At 38.6% G+C, this 10013-nt stretch overlaps 1 non-coding gene across 1 annotated transcript; it reads right to left on the bottom strand.

Moving 5' to 3' along the window:
- Positions 1-7892: 7892 nt before the first annotated feature.
- On the bottom strand, positions 7893-8000 carry LOC130977917 (small nucleolar RNA R71). Its single transcript, XR_009085587.1, has one exon. It is a non-coding gene; the product is annotated as a small nucleolar RNA R71 (small nucleolar RNA).
- Positions 8001-10013: the final 2013 nt, after the last annotated feature.

Below are 10013 nucleotides of genomic sequence, written 5' to 3' on the forward strand. Positions count from 1 at the left end.
CTTGTACATTCCTTTATCAACTTCCCCATGTATGAAAATTTCTTTAGTTTCCTGAGATTTCACACAACAACTATCAGAGTGAAATTCAAAAAAGACACTGTTCTCACAACAAAATTTATATGCACTAAGTAAATTCTTTGTAATATCAGGCACATGTAATAGTTTACACAGTAGAAATTCTCTATTACTCAAATCAGTTTTAAAGTAAGATTTTCTAACAAGGTTGATACACAAACCTGATCCGTTTCCAACAATCACTTGATCCGCACTTTCATATTTCTCTCTCTCAACCAGATTTTGTTGATTCAAAATCATGTGGTGTGTGGCATTCGAATCTGGGTATCAATACTGATCTTGTAGTGTTGCAGGTGTGGCCAACACATTGTTCAGATTTGCTTGTGAGCTTTACAGATTTTGTGAGTTTGGGTTTTCATATTGAGCTTCTAAACATTCTGGTTTTTCATACCTATACCAGCAAGTTTTTGCAGTGTGTCCGAGCTTGTCACACACTTGACAAACAGGTCTAGAGCCATTGGTCATTCTTGAACCATTGTAATGCTGCCTCTCACCAAATCTTGAGCCATCACCACCTTCAAATCTTGAGTCATTGTAGAATTGAGTCCCAAATCTGGAACTGTTACCAAATTGCCCATTCTCTTCAAACCTGGAATTGTTTGAATTGTTTCCACCAAACTGTCTATTTTCATTATAAAAATTACGACCGCCTCTGATCATTCTGCCACCACCTCTATTTTTATAGTTTCCTCTGTAGTTGCCTCTGTTCCTATAATTTTGAGAATATCCGGTGGCACTTTGTGCCACATTTTCTTGTATAAACGATTTTGGTTTTCTGAATCTTTCTAACATGCTCTCATGAGTCAGTAACAAAGCTTATAATTCTCCTACCGAAATACTCACAGGTCTTGCTACAACCGAAGTAATCACAGAACTATATTCTTCAGTTAACCCATTCAACAAAGCATTAACATGATCAGATTCATGCATTGGTTCTCCTACTGATGCTAGAGCATCAATTGTTCTTTTTAAGGCTAAAACATACTCATTTATTGAACTACCTATTTTCATACTACTCAACTTGTGTTTCAATTGCATTATTTTATCTCGAATCTGTGAAGAGAAATGATCATCTAATCTTTTCCAGATCTCATACGAATAAATGCATCCTACCATTCGAGTAGTGAAAGATTTGGTCATCGAAGCAAGAAGCCAAGATTTGAGTAACGCATACTGCCTCTTCTATGCAGCAAATTCTTATGTTAGTTGTCCTGATCTATCGAACCTCTGAGGGATTCTCTCTCCTGTGATATGATGGAGTAGATTGTGACCTTCAATCATTTGATTCGGCCTGGTCTTTTCACTGCAAGAAATTGTTGTCGTCAAGTTTCATAAAAATTGAGAAAGAAGTGAAGTTCGGAGCTAGGCTTGACTGATTAGCTGAGTTTTCAGCTTGTGAATTGTTATTTGCCATTGAATTGAAGAGAATTGAGCTCTGATACCATGAAGGATCAGGCCCAGCACGAGAAGAATAAAGAGAAAGGAGAAAGTAAAAGCAGAGAGAAAGTGAGAACTGATTTTTTGTAATATGAATTGGTAAAGTGAAAAGTGAGTGAACAGTAACTCATTTCTAACTATTTAAACCATAAAGAACTACAACTGTTAAGCTATATGTTACACACAATGAGCTAACTAATTCAGTTAACAATCACAAACTAAATACGTGCTAACTCTAACTAACAACAATGCCAGCACTCACAAATTAACTAACCATACTGACTAAAGCTAACCAACCTAACCAATTCTATTTAGTTGATTTACTTTATCACAAATCACAAAATATACTAATTCCTTAGTGCTACTGATAGTTATATAATATCATTTATTTTCACACATCCACAATAGTTACATATATTGTTTTCATTGAGTACCCATTTTTATTCTTAGAAATAATAAAAATCGACGTCAACCCTAAAAATATTCACAGTATATAAACCCACGTCTTATAATTTTTAAACAATACACACATTTGTTTTAAAGAGAAAAAAACTTCTTTCAACATATAATTTAATTATATTTTTTTCACTGATTTTTTCATATCTCTCTTTCTTTCTTTTTTCCAAAGATAATAGGTTATATTTCATTAATTATTAAAAAATAAAATACAAAAATGTCCAAAAGCAGGACAGCATAATAAAAGGTGGGGATTTTCCAAAAATACTACACTGAAGGTATTCATCCAATGGTGCGTGGTCGAAAAACGAAGAAAAATCTTAAAGAAGAAATAATGATAAATCAAATTGAATGCACCTAAGAGCTTGTCTCATGGAGATGACGACCTAAACTGGAAGTTCTTTGGATTTCACGGAGCAACTTGACAGAGCTTGCTAGAATGGCAGATGGTATAGAAGTAGAACCTTCAAAAATCAACTGGTTGCGAGCTTTCCAGCAGTTCCAGCAAATGATGGCAAGCAATTGAGGATTACGGTCAGCATTCTTCAACGGGTTAAGTATCTCTGTTGATGCAGTCCACCATGTCCAAAAGTCGTTAGAACTCTGAGGGGGAAGACAGTCACGAAGATAACTCTGACACCATACGTCTTTAATTCTAGAGCAATCGATCAAACAATGAGTGACTGTTTCCGTTGCTTCATGACAGCAAGGGCATATTGGTGATATAGATGGGATGCGGTGATGAATCTGATCAAGCACCGGAAGTCGGCCATGGAGAGCTTTCCAGATAAATAGCTTAATTTTGTGAGGCAAGTTCAACTTCCATAGATCAATCCATGACTTTTTCTGTTGCATATAATTAGGGCAAAGCTCCAGAGGCGGATGGTAAAATAAATAGCCAATTCTGTAACCTGAAGCTGTATCATATTGCTTGGATTTGTTCAAATCCCATTGCAATTTGTCCCTACTCTACTGAATTTTAACTGACAAAATCCTGTTTGCAACGTCTTGGGGAAATAGTTCTTGAATAAGATTCTGATTCTAATTTCTATCTTCAGTAATTAGATCTTTAACTCTTGGAAACAACTCAGAAATAGCCTGTCTATTTGGCATATCTGAAATCATTAAAGGATACGGAGGAGGCAGCCAAGGATCCTCAAAGGTTCGGATATCCTCACCAGTACCCACAGCCCAATTAAGACCTTTTTCAACAATCTTTCGGCCTTCCAGTATGCTCCTCCATCCCCAAGAAGGTAAGACTCAAATTTCTACCGTTATAGCATTACCATTGCTAAAGTATTTACCTCTTAAGATTTTGGATAATAAGGAAGTAGGCTGTGTTACAAGTCGCCAAAACTGTTTGCCTAAAAGCGCCAGATTTTGGATTCTGAGATCTTTAAATCCAAGGCCTCCTTCTTTTCGTGGGCGAGTCATAGTGTCCCAGCTAATCCAAGCCATCCTCCTTTCAGAACCTTTTTGTCCCCACCAGAACTGAGAAAGTAGAGAGTGAATTTCCGAAATTAAACCATCAGGCAACTTGAAGCAAGACAATGTATAAATAGGAATAGCTTCTCACACTGCCTTAAGCAATACATGTCTACCACCTGACGAAAGAAGATTGCGCTTCCACCCTTGGATTCTTTTCCAAACCTTTTCTTTGATCATACTAAAAGAAGCCTTTTTCGATTTAGAGACTGTAGAAGGCAAACCAAGCTATTTATCCTGAGCCCCAATATGATTAATATTCATAGAGTTAGCCAGTAGTGTACGAGTAGTGGACGGAGTGTTGTGGCTAAAGAATACAGCAGATTTATTAAGATTTATCCTCTGGCCATTGATGCTTTCATAAGAATTCAATAAATGCAGGATATTTGAACATGCTTCAGGATTAGCCTTACAGAATAAAATGGAATCATCAGCAAACAGGAGGTGGTTGACCTTGGGACATCGCCTATGTATCTGAAGACCTTGAATTAGTCTGTTTTGTTCTGCCTTGTGTAGCAAGAAGGAAAGACCTTCTGCACAAAAAAGAAAAAGATAGGGGGATAGAGGATCTCCTTGTCGAATACCTCTATTTGGTTTGAAGAAACTGATGAGCGGATAATTTGTACGCTTTTTGGCATTGTTTTTAGTATGTTTTTAGTATGATCTAGTTAGTTTTTAGTATATTTTTATTAGTTTTTAGTTAAAATTCACTTTTCTGGACTTTACTATGAGTTTGTGTGTTTTTCTGTGATTTCAGGTATTTTCTGGCTGAAATTGAGGGATCTGAGCAAAAATCTGATCCAGAGACTCAAAAGGACTGCAGATGCTGTTGGATTCTGACCTTCCTGCACTCGAAGTGGATTTTCTGGAGCTACAAAAGCCCAATTGGCGCGCTCTCAATGGCGTTGGAAAGTAGACATCCTGGGCTTTCCAGCAATATATGATAGTCCATACTTTGCCCAAGATTTGATGGCCCAAACCGGCGTTCAAAGTCACCTCAAGAAATTCCAGCGTTAAACGCCGAAACTGGCACCCAAATGGGAGTTAAACGCCCAAACTGGCATAAAAGCTGGCGTTTAACTCCAAGAAGAGTCTCTACACGAAAATGCTTCATTGCTCAGCCCAAGCACACACCAAGTGGGCCCGGAAGTGGATTTTTATGTCATTTACTCATCTCTGTACACCCTAGGCTACTAGTTTTCTATAAGTAGGACCTTTTACTATTGTATTGAGATATCTGGGGAGCTATCTTTGAATTTTATGCTATCTTAGATCATTGGGAGGCTGGCCATTCGGCCATGCCTAGACCTTATGCTTATGTATTTTCAACGGTGGAGTTTCTACACACCATAGATTAAGGTGTGGAGCTCTGCTGTACCTCGAGTATTAATGCAATTACTATTGTTCTTCTATTCAATTCCGCTTGTTCTTTGTCCAAGATATCACTTGTTCTTCAACTTGATGAATGTGATGATCCGTGACACTCATCATCATTCTCACTCATGAACAAGGTGACTGACAACCATTCTTGTTCTACAAGCAATCAAAGCTCTAGTGAATATCTCTTGGATTCCTGATAACACGATGCATGGTTGATCGCCTGACAACCGAGTGCTCGCCTGACAAACGAGCCAGTCATTCCGTGAGATCAGAGTCTTCGTGGTATAGGCGAGAACTGATGGCGGCATTCAAGAGAATCCGGAAGGTCTAACCTTGTCTGTGGTATTCTGAGTAGGATTCAATGATTGAATGACTGTGACGTGCTTCAAACTCCTGAGGGCGGGGCGTTAGTGACAGACGCAAAAGAATCACTGGATTCTATTCCGGCCTGATTGAGAACCGACAGATGGATAGCCGTGCCGTGACAGGGTGCGTTGAACATTTCCAATGAGAGGATGGGAGGTAGCCACTGACAACGGTGAAACCCTTGCAAAAGCTTGCCATGGAAAGGAGTAAGAAGGATTGGATGAAGACAGTAGGAAAGCAGAGAGACGGAAGGGAAGGCATCTTCATGCGCTTATCTGAAGTTCCTACCAATGGATTACATAAGTATCTCTATCTTTATCTTTTATGTTATTTCGTTCATCACCATATACATTTGAGTTTGCCTGACTGAGATTTACAAGGTGACCATAGCTTGCTTCATAGCAACAATCTCCGTGGGATCGACCCTTACTCACGTAAGGTATTACTTGGACGACCCAGTGCACTTGCTGGTTAGTTGTGCGAAGTTGTAGTGATCACAATTTCGTGCACCAAGTTTTTGGCGCCGTTGCCGGGGATTGTTTGTGTATGGACAACTGAAGGTTCATCTTGTTGCTTAGATTAGGTATTTTTTTTTCGAAATTCTTGAAGATGAATTCTAGAGTTTCATGATGATTTGTTGAAATCTGGCTGGCTGAGAAGCCATGTCTAATTTCATTGGACCGAGGCTTCAACTTATCATCACAAGAGCTTGTTGATCTTTATCAATCTTGCTTTTGGAGCAGTGATCTGCTAAGGCTTGGCTGGCCTTTGACCATGTCTAGTGTTTTGGACCGAAGCTTTCTTTGAAAGCTTGGCTGGCTGTGAAGCCATGTCTAATTCCTGGACCGGAGTCTTAGACTAGCATTGCACTGATTCCTGGAATTCTCATTAAGAATTTTGATATCTTTTTCCACTTAATTTTCGAAAAACACAAAAAAAATTACAAAATCATAAAACCAAAAATATTTGATGTTTCTTGCTTAAGTCTAGTGTCTCATCTTAAGTTTGGTGTCAACTGCATGCATTCATTCATGTGTCTTAAGGATCTTCAAGTAATTCTTGATGATTTCTTACTCTGATCTTTGAATTCTTTTGGCTTGAGTGTTTATGTGTCTCATATAGTGTTAGTAGTATACAAACTGCTAAGTTTGGTGTCTTGCATGCATTGTTATTTGATTCTTGTTGCATTTTGATTATTAAAAATCCAAAAATATTTTTAATTTGTGTCTTTTCAAGTCAATAATACAAAGAATTGAAGATTCAGAACATGCTGCAGAGGAATTATACAGAAAAAGCTGAGCATTCAAAAATGCCCAGTGAAGAAGACAGATTGGCGTTTAAACGCCAGCCAGGGTACCTGGTTGGGCGTTTAACGCCCAAAGAGGTAGCATTTTGGGCGTTAAACGCCAGAATGTATACCATTCTGGGCGTTTAACGCCAGGATGGTGCTAAGGGAAAGATTTTGTTTTCAAATCAATTTTTTTTCAAGTTTTCAAAGTTTTTCAAAATCAAATCTTTTTCAAATCATATCTTTTCAATCAAATGTTTTCAAAATCAATTTCTTTCCTTTTTCAAAAATACTTACTAACAATTAATGATTTGATTAAACATCTCAAATTTGTTGCCTTTTCTGTTGAGAAAGGTTTAATGTTTGAATCATATCTTTTCTTGTTAGGCAAGTTACTAATTTTCAAAATCAAATCTTTTAAAAATTGTTTTCAAAACATATCTTTTTAAAATTGTTTTCAAATCATATCTTCTCAATCACATTTTTTAAAACCAATCATATCTTCTCAACCACATCTTTTTCAAAATAGTTTTTAATCAAACCTTTTTAATTTCTAATTTCAAAATCTTTTTTCAAAAATCACTTGATTTCTTTTCCACTTTCAATTTTCGAAAATTATCAATCAATTTTTCAAAATGTTTTTAAAATCTTTTTAATTGAATTTTCGAAAATTCTCTTCCCTCCTTCCCACATCCTTCTATTTATGGAGTACTACTCCTTCTTAATGCACAATTCGAACTCTATCTAATCAAGTTCGAATTCTTCTACCTTCTTTTCTTCTATTTTTCTTTTCCTCTGACACCTCAAGGAATCTCTATACTGTGACATAGAGGATTCCACATTTTCTTTTTCTCTTCTCTTTCATATGAGCAGGAGCAGAGACAAAGGCATTCTTGTTGAAGCTGACCCTGAACCTGAAAGGACCTTGAAGAGAAAGCTAAGAGAAGCTAAAGCACAACTCTCTTTAGAGGACCTGACCGAATTCTTCAAGGAAGAAGAACACATGGCAGCCGAAAACAACAATGCAAACAATGCAAGGAAGGTGTTGGGTGACTTTACTGCACCTACTCCCGACTTCTATGGGAGAAGCATCTCTATCCCTGCCATTGGAGCAAACAACTTTGAGCTTAAGCCTCAATTAGTTTCTCTAATGCGACAGAATTGCAAATTCCATGGACTTCCAATGGAAGATCCTCATCAGTTTTTAGCTGAGTTCTTGCAAATCTGTGACACAGTCAAGACTAATGGGGTTGACCCTGAGGTCTACAGACTGATGCTATTCCCTTTTGCTATAAGAGACAGAGCTAGAATATGATTGGACTCACAACCTAAAGATAGCCTGGACTCTTGGGAAAAGCTAGTCAATGCCTTCTTGGCAAAGTTCTTTCCACCTCAAAAATTGAGTAAGCTTAGAGTGGAAGTCCAGACCTTCAGACAGAAGGATGGAGAATCCCTCTATGAAGCTTGGGAAAGATACAAACAATTGATCAGAAAATGTCCCTCAGACATGCTTTCTGAATGGAGCATCATAGGTATTTTCTATGATGGTCTCTCTGAACTATCCAAGATGTCTTTGGATAGCTCTGATGGAGGATCTCTTCATCTGAAGAAGATGCCTACAAAGGCTCAAGAACTAATTGAGATGGTTGCAAATAACCAATTCATGTACACTTCTGAAAGGAATCCTGTGAACAATGGGACAAGTTAGAAGAAAGGAGTTCTTGAGATTGATACTCTGAATGCCATATTGGCTCAGAACAAAATATTGACTCAATAAGTCAATTTGATTTCTCAAAGTCTGTCTGGAATGCAAAATACACCTGGCAGTGCTAAGGAAGCTTCATCTGAGGAAGAAGCTTATGATCCTGAGAACCCTTCAATGGAAGAGGTGAATTACCTAGGAGAACCCTATGGAAACACCTATAATTCTTCATGGAGAAATCACCCAAATTTCTCATGGAAGAATCAAGAGAGACCTCAACAAGGTTTCAATAATAATCATGGTGGAAGAAACAGGTTTAGCAATAACAAGCCTTTTCCATCATCTTCTCAGCAACAGACAGAGAGTTCTAAGCAGAATACCTCTGACTTAGCAACAATGGTCTCTGATCTAATAAAGACCACTCAAAGTTTCATGACTGAAACAAGGTCCTCCATTAGGAATTTGGAAGGACAAGTGGGTCAGCTGAGCAAGAAAATTACTGAACTCCCTCCTAGCACTCTCCCAAGTAATACAGAAGAAAATCCAAAAGGAGAGTGCAAAGCCATAAACATGGCCGAATGTGGAGAGGAAAGAGAGGAGGAGGACGCCACTGAGGAAGACCTCAATGGGCGTGCACCAATCTCCTCTGAGTTCCTCAATGAGGAACCATGGGAATCTGAGGCTCAAAATGAGACCATAGAGATTCCATTGGACTTACTTCTGCCTTTCATGAGCTCTGATGAGTATTCTTCCTCTGAAGAGGATGAGTATGTCACTGAAGAGCAAGTTGCTAAATACCTTGGAGCAATCATGAAGCTAAATGACAAGTTATTTGGAAATGAGACTTGGAAGGATGAACCCCCTTTGCTCACCAAAGAACTGGATGACTTGTCTAGGCAGAAACTGCCTCAAAAGAGGCAGGATCCTGGAAAGTTTTCCATACCTTGTACCATAGGCACCATAACCTTCAAGAAGGCCTTGTGTGACTTAGGGTCAAGTGTAAACCTCATACCCCTCTCTGTAATAGAGAAGCTAGGGACCTTTGAGGTACAAGCTGCAAGTATCTCACTAGAGATGGCAGACAACTCAAGAAAACAAGCTCATGGACTTGTAGAGAATGTTTTGGTAAAAGTTAAAGACCATTACATCCCTGCTGATTTCATAGTCCTAGAGACTGGGAGGTGCATGGATGAATCCATCATCCTTGGCAGACCCTTCCTAGCCACAGCAAAGGCTGTTATTGATGTTGATAGAGGAGAGTTGATCATTCAAGTGAATGAAGAATCCTTGGTGTTTAAGGCTCAAGGATATCCCTCTATCACCATGGAGAAGAAGCTTGAAGAGCTTCCCTCAAATCAGAGACAAATAGAGCCCCCACAGTCAAACTCTAAGTTTGGTGTTGGGAGGCCACAACCAAACTCTAAGTTTGGTGTTAAACCCCCACATTCAAACTCTAAGTTTGGTGTTGGGAGGTTCCCACATTGCTCTGAGTATCTGTGAGGCTCCATGAGAGCCATCTGTCAAGCTAATGACATTAAAGAAGCGCTTGTTGGGAGGCAACCCAATGTTTTATAATTAACTATTTCCTTTTGTTATTTTATGTTTTTTGTAGGTTGATGATCATAAGAAGTCACAAAATCAATGAAAAAAGCAAAAACAAAATGAAAAACAGGAAGAAAAACAGCACACCCTGGAGGAAGATGTTGCTGGCGTTCAAACGCCAGTAAGCCTAGCAGTTGGGCGTTTAACGCCCAGTCTGGCACCATTCTGGGCGTTTAACGCCAGAAAGGGGCACCAGACTGGCGTTAAACGCCAGGAAAGGGC

This window comes from Arachis stenosperma, chromosome 4, assembly GCF_014773155.1.
Source record: "Arachis stenosperma cultivar V10309 chromosome 4, arast.V10309.gnm1.PFL2, whole genome shotgun sequence".
NCBI classification, from domain to species: Eukaryota; Viridiplantae; Streptophyta; class Magnoliopsida; order Fabales; family Fabaceae; genus Arachis; species Arachis stenosperma.